Source organism: Alexandromys fortis, unplaced genomic scaffold, assembly GCF_014885135.2.
Source record: "Alexandromys fortis isolate MF-2015 unplaced genomic scaffold, M_Fortis_MF-2015_v1.1 scaffold_425, whole genome shotgun sequence".
Classification (NCBI taxonomy): domain Eukaryota; kingdom Metazoa; phylum Chordata; class Mammalia; order Rodentia; family Cricetidae; genus Alexandromys; species Alexandromys fortis.
In genome coordinates this window covers 131,967-146,298 of record NW_026068325.1, presented here as the reverse complement: position 1 = coordinate 146,298, position 14,332 = coordinate 131,967, and the positions used below count along the sequence as shown (strand labels likewise).

The window sequence follows — 14,332 nt, the reverse complement described above, 5'->3', positions numbered from 1 at the left end:
TCGACTTCCTGCAGGGCAGGGAATCTGGACTGCTCTTCAATCTCCAGAAGGAGGGGGAATGGAGTGGGGGGAGAGGAGTGGGGAGAGAGGAAAAGAAGTGGGAGGAGGGGGCGATGTTTGGAAGGAGGGGGGATGGGAAACAGGGAGGAGGCAGAATTTTTTTTCAACAACTAAAAATAAAAAAAACCAAAAAAAAAGTCCTTGGGGGGAAAAAAAAGAAAGAAAGAAAGCAGGCTGAGCAAGGCAGGGGAAGCAAGCCAGTAAACAACACTCCTCTATGGCTTCTGAATCAGCTCCTGCTTCTATGTTCCTGCCCTGTTTGAATTCTTGTCTTGACTTCTTCCTGTGATAAACAGTGATGTGCAAATATAAGCTGAATAAACCTTCCCTCCCCAACTTGCTTTTGGTTATGGTGTTTTAATCATAGTAATATTAACCCTAATACAGGTACCCTCTTCCATTACATTTTTTTTCTGTTACACTGACAGTGAATAAGATGACTTTATAAAAATATCACTTCTGCCTTCTTCTAGAATTTGTAGTCAGTCTACTATTTACTTCCTTATTTACTTTGGATCTTTACATCTTCCACAGTATATATAGACCTTCCAATTTGCTCCCAATTCACTTGTTTAATTCTCTGGCATCTTCCCGTTCATTCAGGAATAATGTCATCTTTATTCAATCTCATTTTCATAGTTTTACTTTATCTTGAGTTGGTCTTTTGTCAAATATACCCCAGATATCTACAAAAGAAACAAGAAACAAACAAGAAACAATCTCTCTCTCTCTCTCTCTCTCTCTCTCTCTCTCTCTCTCTCTCTCTCTCTCTGTCTCCCTCCTTCCCTCCTGCCCTCCCTCTGAAACAAAGTTTCTCTGTGTAGCTTTTGGAGCCTGTCCTAGAGCTCTCTCTTTAGACCAGGCTGGACTTGAACTCACAGAAATCTGCCTGCCTCTGCCTTCTGAGTGCTGGGATTAAAGGTATGCACCACCACCACCACCCTGCTCAAAAGAAACAATCTTAAATTTACACCTCTAGACATAAAAGGATGTGAGCAGGATATGGATGGAACTTCCTTGATGACATCACTTCATCATTCCTCCAACATTAATCAGTGGCTCTTAGATATTTATACATGTTATCTCTATATTTATCTGTATTCTTATCACTTAGTTTTCTACCTATTACCTTTTTTTAAAACAAAGTATGGAGTAAGTGATTCCGGAAGAAACAGGAGTGCAGCGTGAACATGGGGAAGCAAAAGAAAACAAGAAGATATGCGACCATGAAGCGAATGCTTAGTCTCAGAGATGAGAGACTTAAAGAAAAGGATAGATTAAAGCCTAAAACGATAGAGAAGAAAGATCCCAGTGCGCTGAAGGAAAGAGAAGTCCCCCAACATCCTTCCTGCTTATTCTTCCAGTACAATACACAGCTGGGTCCACCGTACCACATCCTTGTTGATACCAACTTCATCAACTTTTCCATCAAAGCCAAACTCGACGTAGTGCAGTCCGTTATAGACTGTCTGTACGCCAAGTGTATCCCTTGTATAACTGATTGTGTGATGGCTGAAATTGAGAAATTGGGCCAGAAGTACCAAGTGGCACTGAGAATCGCCAAGGATCCACGATTTGACCGACTTCCGTGCACACACAAAGGAACCTATGCTGATGACTGCTTGGTACAGAGAGTCACTCAGCACAAGTGCTATATTGTGGCTACAGTTGATCGGGACCTCAAACGAAGAATCCGGAAGATCCTGGAGTTCCTATCATGTACATTTCTAACCATAGGTACAACATTGAACGGATGCCAGACGATTATGGAGCTCCTCAGTTCTCATTCTTCCCTGACCACATTCACCTGCGTTTCTTTACTAGCTTTCTCTGTTGTCAGTTAATTAAACACACTTTTTGTTGTTGTTTTTTTTTTTATCATATTTTGTCTCAGTTTTAAAAATAGCTGCATCCTTAAAAAAATTATATTATTAAAATGTGTATATGTAAAAAAAAAAAACAAAGTATGATTCCAAATACAAGGATCAATTATCTAGTTCTTTGCCCCGTTTCTTGAAAATTAAGACAATAATAGACTGTGTGGCAATAACTTTGCTTACTCACATGGAGCTCATGGTCAGCTATTGTAAAATTGCTCTCAGATGTCTTGCATATTGAATTTCCAGAACAAATGTCATGAAGTTCTCAATCCTAGTTAGTCTTTTCAATCCCTATTAATTTTTTCATTCTTCTTATAAAGCGTTAGGACAACCAAGAATAAATGAATACAATTTTGTATTCAAATTTTCTTTTTACCACTGTTTAGCCATATTTTTTAAATCAATATTTTGTTGCCTTCCTGTGGCAGTTTCAAGAGAGCTCTTTATGTTTTCCCTGAAATTCTTTAATTTCTCACATTTATCTTTTCTCATCCAGTTGAGTATAAAATTTAATTTTCTAGGTTTCATGGTAGTCATATTTATTCTAAATAATACCATAATGCACACGTTCACACATGTTAGACTGGAAAAGACATTTGATCTAATCTACATGGGAAGTAGAAAAAGAAAAGATCTCCTGAGTAAATTGTGAGCGTGGGTATCAAGGAAGAGAGTAGAAAGGAAATGGGGAGGAATAGAGGAGAGTGGAGAAAATGCATGGCTCAATTAAAAAGGGAGGGAGAAAAGACAGAAAGATATATAGCCTCTAACATTTCCTCAGGCTAGGCCTGATAGAGTCCAGTGCTTGTTGGCTTCTGAGAAATTATAAAATGCTAGGGAACTATTTATAGCCTTATGTATATCTTTAATACAGATTACATAATTTGAAATACTTAAATTTAGTGGAAAGAAAGTAGAATGATTTGAGTAATTATTTTATGAGCTTTCATAATGGGGCAATCTTTATTCACTGGTCTGACATGAAAGCTCTGCTAATTATTCTTTAGTTTTTGCTTCAACCCCATTTTTTGTCTTCTTTCTATGATCTAAGATTTTAAGACTGAATTTCTCTCCACTTAATGTTAGCTATTGGCTTGCTTTAAATCCCATTATTATGTTCATATATGTCTCTTGTATCCCTACTATCTCCACAACTTTTATCATGAAGGAGTGTTATACTTTTGTCAAAAGATATTTCTCCATCTATTGAAAATGTCATGTATTTTTTCAGTTTATTTATATGGTGCATTATAATGACTGATTTTCATATGCTGAACCATCTCTGCATCTCTGGGATGAAACCTACTTGATCATGGTGGATGATCTTGATGTATTCTTGGATTCTACTTGTGAGTAATTTATTGAGTATTTTTGCATCAATGTTCAGGAGGGTCTATAATTCTCTTTCTTTGTGAATCTTTGCATGTTTTGAGTGTAAGGGTGACTGTTATGTCATAAAATAAATTTGGCAGTCTTCTTTCCATTTTCAATTGGCATATATTATATGTATTTATAGAATAATGTGTAATGTTTCATGACGTGCATACACGCTTTAGCATTCAAAGCATGGCAAACACAACTATCTTCTGAAATATTTATCATTTCTTTTAGGGAAAATACTTGGTACCTTGTCTTCTTGTTTTAATGAAATATACAAGACATTATTATTAGCTATATTCATTTTACAATGAAAGCTGAAACAAGAATTGACTTGTCCTTGAGTGTAATTTTGTATGCATTGCTAAAACTACTCTCATATGTCCTGTCCTGCTTTTCCCCCTAGCTTTACTTAACCATAACTCTACTCTCAATTTCTATGAGATACAATTTTTTAGATACAGGTAAAATTATGCAACTTGTCTGTGTCTAACTTGTACTTCATATAATGACTTCTGAATTATAGATTATTTGTTGCAAATGACAAGATCTTGCTTTTAATTGTCAGTGAATAGTATTCTATTATGTATATATTGCCATATTTTGAACAATTAGACTTATCTCATTTCTTATCCATTGTGAATAATGCTGCAATAAGTATGGGAGTCAAATGTCTCTTGAACATACTGACTGCATTTGTTAACAAAAAAAAAAAACACCTCCTATCTCTTAAGTAAGTATAAACTTGGCAGTGTACATTCTTTATGTAAGTAGTTACTGCTAGAAGGATATGAACTTTATTGTCAAAGAATTGAGATTGTATGCTCTAACTTGGCTAGTGTCTTCCTCAAGGGATTCTTCTCATTTCACCACATATGAACAATTTCATGAACTGAGTAACTTTTATTACACCCATTTAAAGACCAAATTATGACTACAATATCCTGGAGGAAGGGATAAAAGTCAACACAGGTAATTCTGGGACAGAATAGCTGAAGAAGGACAATATTTTGGGGAATGACGTCTATTTAAAATCTCTGCCTATACCGAGAGATCAACAAGACTATACAGACTGAGGGCTGGGGGAAAAAAAAAAGCCCTAAACTTTTTAATTCTGGTTAACCTTCAATCTCTTCTAAAATGTAAGTAAATGATAAGGTAGAGATACAGACAGCTATACTCACTATTAAAGGCACATTCAACAAACAGCAAGCCAGCAAAAAAATTAAGAGCATATTATTTTTTATTTTATTTTCATGGCTCAAACTCATTTGAGAAACTATCAGGACAATTTCTGAACACTAATATAGTGGATAACAGACTTCAGAGACTACATGAGAGAAATTAGGCATATTTTAAGAAGCTTAAAACCACTTGTAAAATGTAAATAGCAACCCATAGAAAAGCACAACAATCTGTAACAACCGTCTAGAATACCTTTCTCATTGTTGTGACACAATAGTAAAAACAGCTTAAGAATGGGTTTCTCTTATCTCATGGTTTCATGATGAAGTGAATCCTGTGGAAACTGTAGAAATGAAGGGGGTGGGTCCCAGCTCTGGTGAAGGGAAACTGAAGCAGCTGGTAACATTCCTCTTTTTTTTTTTTTTTTTTTTTTTTTTGAGACAGGGTTTCTCTGTGGTTTTGGAGCCTGTCCTGGAACCAGCTCACAAGTGCTGGGATTAAAGGCGTGTGCCACCATCACCCAGCCAACATTCCTCTTTTTATTCAGTCTTGAAACCCAGCCTGTGGTGGGTGCTGCCCACATTATGGGTAAATATTCCCTCAGTTAAACCTTGCTTTAAAGACCTTCAAAGATATTCCCCGAGGTTTACGTTTCGCCTACCTAATTTCAACTCCAATCAAGTTTTAATTGAGGATAACCAAAAGTTGTTATTCAAAATTATTATTTTTAAAAACAAACTTTCTCAGAGAAAAATTGTCAGGAGATATTCCCTCATATGACTAAGCACTGGACAAATCAGGTCATTACTAAAATACTTGTTCTACATAATTTTGATAAGCTAAAGGAAATCACAGAAAAATAATTAACTAAAACCACAAATATATTTATTTCAAAATAGAAAATATTAATAAATAACAAAAAGAACAAGAAATGCAAATAGTATGTTTGCAAAGAGTACAGACTCAGTGTGCTGGACTGAATGACAATTGCCCCCATATACTTACGTATTTAAATTTTGGTCAACAGTTGGTGAAATTATTTTATCAGGATTAGGAGGCATGGCCTGTTGGAGGAGAATGTGTGTCACTGAGAATGGGGCAGAGCATTGCAAACATGGCACTAGCAGATCTTGCTCTTTCTCCTTCCCTCTCCCTTGCTAACCCATTAGATGACATTCCTAAAGCAAGCCACCAAGGTCTACTCCCTTATTTGGCCACTTTCTTATGCCTAACTAATTCCTGCAGTTGATCACAAAGGTTCAACTATCAAAAAAATTAAGGTCCAATAATTAAAAATCCCTACTGGGCTCCTTTAATTAAAATACCCAACCAGACTTTAGCAACACATCCCAGCTCATTCTAACCAAGCCCTCCCCATTTTCTCTCTTGAAATTAACAGTTGGAAAACTATTTGCTGCTATTTCTGCCAAAAATCAGATGTATCCACCTTGTTTCTTTGTTTTGCTTAATGAAGCTCTTTGTGCTTGTTTTGTATTTGGATATTAGTGTTTGGGTTTGTTCTATGAATAATCTGTAGTCCAGAGGTGAGCACCCCACAGTACAGGGGTTTCTTCACTTACAGTTTTGTTTGCTTAAAAGGATTCTCTCATATTTGCGTGTTTTCTGTATTACTTCTGCTGTTGGCTACAATCATTTTTGATGGATGGTTTTGCTAAGGATACTGTCTTTGGATAACTTTTCTTCCTTACAGAACTTCAAATCTTATATCATTACCTTATGGAAGAAATTCTCAAATACTTTCAGAGGATGCATCTTCACAAGATTCCTTATGCTTTACTCAAGTTCCCAATTCACCGTATTCTAACTTCAACTTTATCACTACTAGCTTTACCTGGTAATATTGGTGCATTTCTATTACATTTCTTTGCTTGATAATTTTTTCCCTCTAGTTCTTGAAGTCTGAATTCCCATGAAGTAGGAAAGAATAATCTTGAAACTCAGTGCTGTCGTCAGTTACTTCTAATCTGAGACCCAATTTATGTTTCCTTTCTAGTTAACAGAGTGTCCTAAGTTATATAAAACAGAAACCACTTTTTTGGACAGGCTTCAGATAAGCCACAGTGTCACAAACAAGTTGAATTCTTTTCTTTCAACCCACCAAATCATATTAATAATTGTGTGCTATCCTCCCAACTACATAATGCTGCCTCTAGAAGATAGATGGACGAAAGAAAGTTAAAATATTTCAAAGTTTTCTCTTGTTAAACATTTTTTTTGCTTCAAAGTTCAAATGATTGTTGCAGTATTAAAACCTTAGGCATTTTGAAATGTTTATGCTTTCAATTATAAACTGCCATTTGATCATAGTTTACAGCGTTTACCCTTTATTGTTTCTGAAGTTCTATCTTTTGATTACTGACAATATAGCAATATGGACTTTGTGACATAGGACAAACCTAATATGAAAAACGCAATTCACCATTTAGTATTACAAATTCTTGTGCTACACCAAATACAGTACAACATTATTTCTTATATGTTTTGGGGTTTACTTTTACTGTCATAAATTAATTATAACCATGGTTACAACAATATAACCAGTTAGCATTAATGCAATATTGAAAGTTTTCTTTTTCGAGGTCCTTGTATTTCTCCATATATTTAATGTCTTCAAGTCATTAAATATATTATCACATGGCGTCCTAACTAATTTTCAATTGCTGAGATAAATGTCATGACTAAAAGCAGCTTGGCAAGGAAAGGATTTGTTTTAGCTTATAGCTCTCAGGTCACACTCCATCACTCAGAATAGTCAGGGTAGGAACTCAAGGAGGGCAGGAACCTGGGGGCAAGAAGAGAAGCAGAGGCCATAGAGGAGTGCTTTTTACTGACTTGCTTCCTGGTTTGTTCAGCCTGATTTTTCATTGCACTCATGACCACCTGCCCAAAGGTGGCACTGTTCACATCAGTAATCAAAGAAATGTCCCACAAACTTCTCTATAGGTCAATGTAATGAAGCATGTATTCAGCTGAGATTCCGTCTTCTGGAATGATCCTAGCTTGTGTCAAGTTGAGAAGGGAAAAAAGGAAGCAACACACATGGCCTTTACTTTAAAATTACTGTCGTAAATGAAGAGAGTGAGGTCTAGGGTAGTTAGTAAAATTAATTGTCTTATGATTACCAGTTCATCAGTGTTACTTATAGGGTCTGAAAGTAGGTCAAACAAAAGGTAACTTCCTGCTGTCATTTTTAGAAAGTTAATGTTCTTTTTGTTTGGAATTTTATATATTACACACTTGACACAAGCAACAAATGTAAATGAAAATAGTTGCATTATTTATAGTTCAACTTTATAGAGTTTACAGATTAGGTCTATCTTTAGAATTCAATTACTTAGTTTTTGTACAAGGTCAAGATTAATAACCTGTCATTTTGCAAACTACTTGCTGTTTTTGTCAAGCAAAATGTTACAATCACCAGAGATGTTAAGTATTTCATTTTTACATGTCATTAATCTTATCTACATTTAACCAAAATTCTTTAATGTGTTTTCAGTGTAGTTTCCAGCATCCAGACTTATCTATACAGATAAATAATAGAAACACTGGACATAGTATATAATTCATCTTCAATGTGCATTATCATTGTTGTGCTTAGCTTAAACTATCATAAGAAAAATATATCTAAAAATATTTATTGCCTGTTATGAAGATTTTTTGGAAGGTATTTTTTCTCAGTCATCTTTTATACTGCCTACCACTTATGTTTATTTTTTATACCATATGTCAATTATAGATTCTGGCACATAAAAATGAATACAAACATTAGTTTAATGACTAAAAAACTGAATATGTAAATGAATAAATGGATAAATGTCAGTGTTTTAACATTATATTCAGAGCTTTCTGGCTCAGGGCTGATCTTTGTTATGTATTGCAATGATAAATTATAGCTCCATAGGACATTTTGTCACTTTTAGTATAAAATCCTTCTAGTATTTCCAATGATTCTTGTATTGAGTTCCTCTGTATATTTGTCTTATTTTACGTTTACCATAGTAACTCTTGGTACTACTTTTCTCTAGCAAAATTCTTAATATCAATAATATTTCTACATAAGTTCAGGTTTTGATGATAGCATATAAACAATTTAAGTCATTTTTAATATAATTGCTCACTAGAAAGAAGAATGATTTAGTGATTCTTTTTGCACGTATAAAGTATAATTAACATTTAAAGGAAAAAACTGTCATCAGATGTACTTTAGACCACTAACAGGATATTCAGTCTCTGCAGAAGAAAGCATGTATACTGTTTCCTGTAAACTCATCTAACCTACTGAATAATTGATATCAAGAGTCTAGAAAGGGAAACTATTAGATAATGTGGTCTCTGTGTCAGATCTCTATATTTTATTTTACTTAATTTTACAGTAAATAAAGGCACTGTCAAAGATCTTAGGGTATGAAACAAAAAAATCTTTCTCTACTTAAGTAAATATTGTTCACTGCTTTGAGAAATTTTGAAACACACATTTTTGTTCTGTTTATGTAAGTTAAGAACTAATATGTGTTACATCTTTGAATACAGAGAAAAAAATCTTGCATTTTTGCAGCATGCTCTGTGAAACACTCTAAGTTATCACATTGTATAAAACACATTGTAAAGATGAGGAAAAGGGCAATTTGAAACATGCTTTAAATGATGAATATCTTGCATATCACCATAGAACCTTCATCTGGTGATGGATGGAGATAGAGACAGAGACCCACACTGGAGCACTGGACTGAGCTTCCAAGGTCCTAATGAGGAGCGAAGGAGGGAGAACACGAGCAAGGAAGTCAGGACCACGAGGGGTGCACCCACCCACTGAGACAGTGGGGCTGATCTATTGTGAGCTCACCAAGGCCAGCTGGACTGTGACTGAAAAAGCATGGGATAAAACCGGACTCTCTGAACATGGTGAACAATGAGGGCTGATGAGAAGCCAATGACAATGGCATGGGGTTTTGATCCTACTTCATGTTCTGGCTTTGTGGGAGCTTAGCCAGTTTGGATGTTCACGTTCCTAGACCTGGATGGAGGGGAGAGGACCTTGGACTTTCCACAGGGCAGGGAACCCTGACTGCTCTTTGGACTGGAGAGGGAGGGGGAGAGGAGTGGGGGGAGGGGGAGAAGGGTGGGGGAAGGGGGAGGGAAATGGGAGGCTTGGAGGAGGCGGAAACTTTTTTTCTTTTTCTCAATAAAAAATAAAAAAAAAAAAGTAGCCATGCTGAGGTGAAGATTTTCTTGATAGCCTTTTCACTGGCTACACAAAGCTTTGCTATTTCTTTAAGGCTTGACAGGCTATATTTCATGTGCTTCTCTTATTTATTCTGATATTTTATTTTCAATAAACACTATACATTCTCTGAACATTACCTTTTTTTAATAAAGTGCTTCAACACATCAGGAATGCTATAAACATCTTCTATACCTTAAGATAGGATACAATATAAACTCATAATAAAAATTTCAGTATTATCGATATATGCTATCAATCAAGAAACAATTGATAAATGTATTTTCTGATCTAATTCCTATTGGGGAAACTCTCCAATATGTTCAAACCAAAGAAAATGTATCAACCAGACAAGTGTCATGTCAATATTAATGATTGCTGTGAGTTTAATTGAATACTATGAGAAATATTCACCCATTCAAATGTTAAAGAAATACAACTTTATTTGAAAATATTAAATATTGTGTGTCAAAAAAGTCATTCTTGTAGCAATATTCTATGTTTTAATTAGTTTTACTGCAAATTGAGAAGTTATATATTTGTTATATATGTGAAAAATATTTAAATTAAGTATCTTATACAAGATAAACACATATGGTGCATAGGATAAGATAACTTAGAAGTTTGTGCAAAAGTGTTATAACATCATATTACATATTAATTAATTAATTAATATAATCTGTGATATTGTGCATAAGCAAAGATTTATTATTCTTTTTTATTTGCTTGTTTTAGTTGTTGCTACTTTTTTCAAGACAGGGCATCTCTGTGGTAGATCTGGCTGTCCTGAAACTTGCTCTGTAGACCAGAGGCTGGCCTCAAACTCAGAGATCCCCCATGCCACTGCCTCCTGAGTGCAAGGATTAAAGCCTTGTTCCACCACAGCCCAGACAGATTCAATATTCTTAACTGATTGATGCATAAAATAAATACTTACCCTGAAAAGCTGTCAGAATGGTGCTATTTTTACTTTATTCTATTGAAGTAAAAAACTAATTTTAGAGTTTAATTTTTCCTTTCATAAAGAACTCCAGGCATACTTTATCATTTTTCATTAATTACCTTGGAAGAAAGCAATCTTTATGAGGGATATAGTTTAGTTGTGGGAACCTCATTAGAGAAAACCATAAGAAATTATTGATTCAACAATATGTGCTGTGTTATTAAAATCAGTCCAGAGATAGATTTTTAAAGTGAACTTCTCTGTGAGAACAGATTAAAATTAACCAATTATTCTTAAGAGTGGAAAAAAAAGTGAAATGCAATGTTTAGAATGAGAAATTTAAATAATCCAATCATAATTATTAGTCTCACTAAAGATAATGAGTCAGTAGCTACATAACGGTAAACAATTATGTACATGAACGAGTTCAATAGAAATGCTGCTATAAAAAGGCTTGTTAAACCTTGCCCTAAAAACGTTCAAGTCCCGATGACTACAGAGTGTGAAAGTAAATTCCAAGGACACTGGTGAAGTATAAAATTTCAAACTCATGAACTATTTATGAGCAATGATTCTAAGGAACACACAGTAATAGCCCTTGACCCTTACTATTCCAGAAAGAAATATTTCAAAGCAGATAGGTTTGAGAATATGTATGTATGTATACATATATACATAGTGATATATATATATGGTTTTAACATCCAAAATAACTGATTCATGTTAGAAAGAAAATATTATTGTCATATAGTATACACACGTTACTTCCCAGTTAAAATTTTTATTTACCAGAATGTTATCAACCCAGAGATGAATTATTGGAGACAGAAGCTTGGAAGTCTTACTTGCCACACTGTCACATTGCCATAATACCCTTTTAGCAACATATTTTCTATATGTCTTTTAAGCTTCTGAAGTGTAGCAGTTGCCATACGTGCTCTGGCATGTTCCCATTCTAAAAAAATTGCTAACTACAGTGGCCACCAATGAAACTGAGCTGTTTACAGTGCCATTCTGCAAATTACTATGCATTATAAATTTATTTTTACCTCTCATATCCATTCTGGATTTCATATCTTAGATAACTTATCTTTGTCTCAAAATTGCTCACAGTGCCATGAAATTTGAGATGCCACTAAGAACAAATTGTGTAGGATACTGTTTCTGAGCATCATGCTTGTTTGGGGCTCAATGCTATTCACAGGACCAGAAATCTGAAGATCAAACATAATGTATTTACTCTTAATTATATTTTTAAGACATGTAATACAATTTGTACAAACTAGTTTTCTGCCTCTGATTCTAATACTGGCACTGAACTCTCCTCTGGTCAGTGCTAATGGTTAAATTAAGTCCCATCATCACAAGTGCAATAAGGGCTGCCTAAAAGGAGAATGTGTGAATCAAATTTGAACATGGTTGAGAGTGCCACATTTTCCAAAATGACATTAGGCACAATATAAAATCAATTTCAAATTTTCCACTTGTTTTCTCGGAATTTTGTTAAAATTCTCTATTTTTGTCATTGTCTTTGTTAAAGCTTCTTAAGTGGATTTCATACTTCCTGTTTATGCTATTTTTGTTCTAAACCTCCCTTTTTTATTTCAATGATTTTTTTCTTTTGATATGCTTTGTGGTATAATTCATAGCTTTTTGTGTGCTGTGCTTTTTGAGGTTTTCCTATTTCACTTTGCGTATATTAGATACAACCTTATCTCTTTTCCATTATTTTGTGTTTGATTTTCCTTACAATCCTATGAGAAATCACAGCACACAGATAGATTTTTTTGTTGATTTATTGATTTGGGGTAACTGATCCATTCAGATGAAGTAATACAAAGAAAGACTTTGGACTAAATATACATTGTCTTATCTCTTTAGAGGTTTTTTTTTTCTGTCTAGTTCTCAGCTAAAGACAAACAGAACAAAATGTGTATAAAAAAAGTCATGAATTTTTCTCCAGCATGAAAAAGCAACTTTAATTTTTAACTTAATAAAGAGTTTCAAGTTTCCACACTCATTTTCATATGAAGTTATCTCTTTCCAGGAAAAATGACATAGTTAAATAAGTTCTAAGAAAGAGAGTTTGTCTTACCCTGAATACAATATATAGGTTAATATATATCAAGTGAAGGAGTGCAGCTGGACTTGGATTCATGTTACTTCCAAAAGGGTAGAGTTTTTTTTTTTTTTACACTTCACCTGGAAGTGACGAGTCAGTGTGAAACAACCACAAACAATAATACATACATATACAAATTCAACTGTTAGACTTCCTCACTTTTGGTGGAATGTTTACATCCCAAAATATTGACAATTTCAAAGGTTAGCAAAGCTATGAAACAACAGAGACTTATCCATTCCTTATAGAGGTGGAAAGCTGTGCATCAGTGATAGAAGCAAGTTTGGTAGTTTGTTATATAATTAACTTTTCTTAATACTCACTACAATTTACCCGAATGAGTTGAAAGTTTACATCCTTACAAAACACTCTCCAAATGAATGCTTGCGACAGATTATTCATAACTTACAGTACTTTGAAGAAATAAACATCTTTGTACATGTAAATATTGTAATAAAATAAAAACATTAATAATAAATAAACTGGTAATTCAGGTATTAGAACATGATTCAGCAACAGAAGAAATTGTCCCCACAACCCATAATAGGGCGTGACAGCGGTATATCACTGAGTAAAAGAAGAAACTGAACACACTGGTTGGTGTATGTTCTGCTAGATGTTGTTCTAGAAAAGCCAAAACTACAACTACAGTAAAAAAAAAAAAAAAGACCAGTAGTTTTCCAGGTTAAGTGATAAAGAAAGCAGTGTGGGGGAGGGACTGAGCAGTTCAGTAAGAGAGTAAGACAGCTCTGCACAGCAGGATAATGGGAGATATAAAACTTATTTATCTTTTTTTGGAATTATTTTTGGCATCAGGGTATCACTATGCTGCTCTTAAACTCACAGAGATTCAGTAGCTTCTGCCTCCTAAATGCTGGAATTAATGTCAGGTGCCACTATACCTGGCTTGATTGTTTTGTATACCTCAGAACCCACAGAATTGAAACAAATAGAGTAAACTCTAGATTAAGTTAAAATATTTGATTCTGATGTGACAATGTTGTTGCATGATTACAAAATGAATTCCACAGTTGTAAATGTTGGTGATAGGGAAGCGGAAGAGTCAAAAAGGGGAGTGATATTTTATTAATCAATAGTTTCACTATATTTTGCCTGGAAAGAAAGTTTTTCTAAAAACAATCTAATAAAATTGAAACGAAACTCAGCAACTATTAAGAAAAAATATCAATGCAAAAAATGAATGTTTTCTATATACTAACAGACAACAATTTAAAGGGAGGTTTTTTTTTTTTTACATTAGTACTGGCCATCAATTTAATATTTCTTGTTGTTTTGGTTGTTTAACCTCTGTACTTCTGTAACACCCACCCACTGTGACAGTGGGCCTGATCTATTGGGAGCTCACCAAGGCCAGCTGGATTGTGACTGAAAAAGCATGGGATAAAACCGGACTCTCTGAATATGGCGGACAATGAGGGCTGCTGAGAAGCCAAGGACAATGGCACTGGGTTTTGATCCTACTTCATGTTCTGGCTTTGTGGGAGCCTAGCCAGTTTGGATGT

General features: G+C 34.5%; 1 pseudogene; it reads left to right on the top strand.

Moving 5' to 3' along the window:
- The first annotated feature begins 1,217 nt into the window (after positions 1 to 1,217).
- LOC126495182 (rRNA-processing protein FCF1 homolog) lies at positions 1,218 to 1,964 on the top strand (annotated as a pseudogene).
- Positions 1,965 to 14,332: the final 12,368 nt, after the last annotated feature.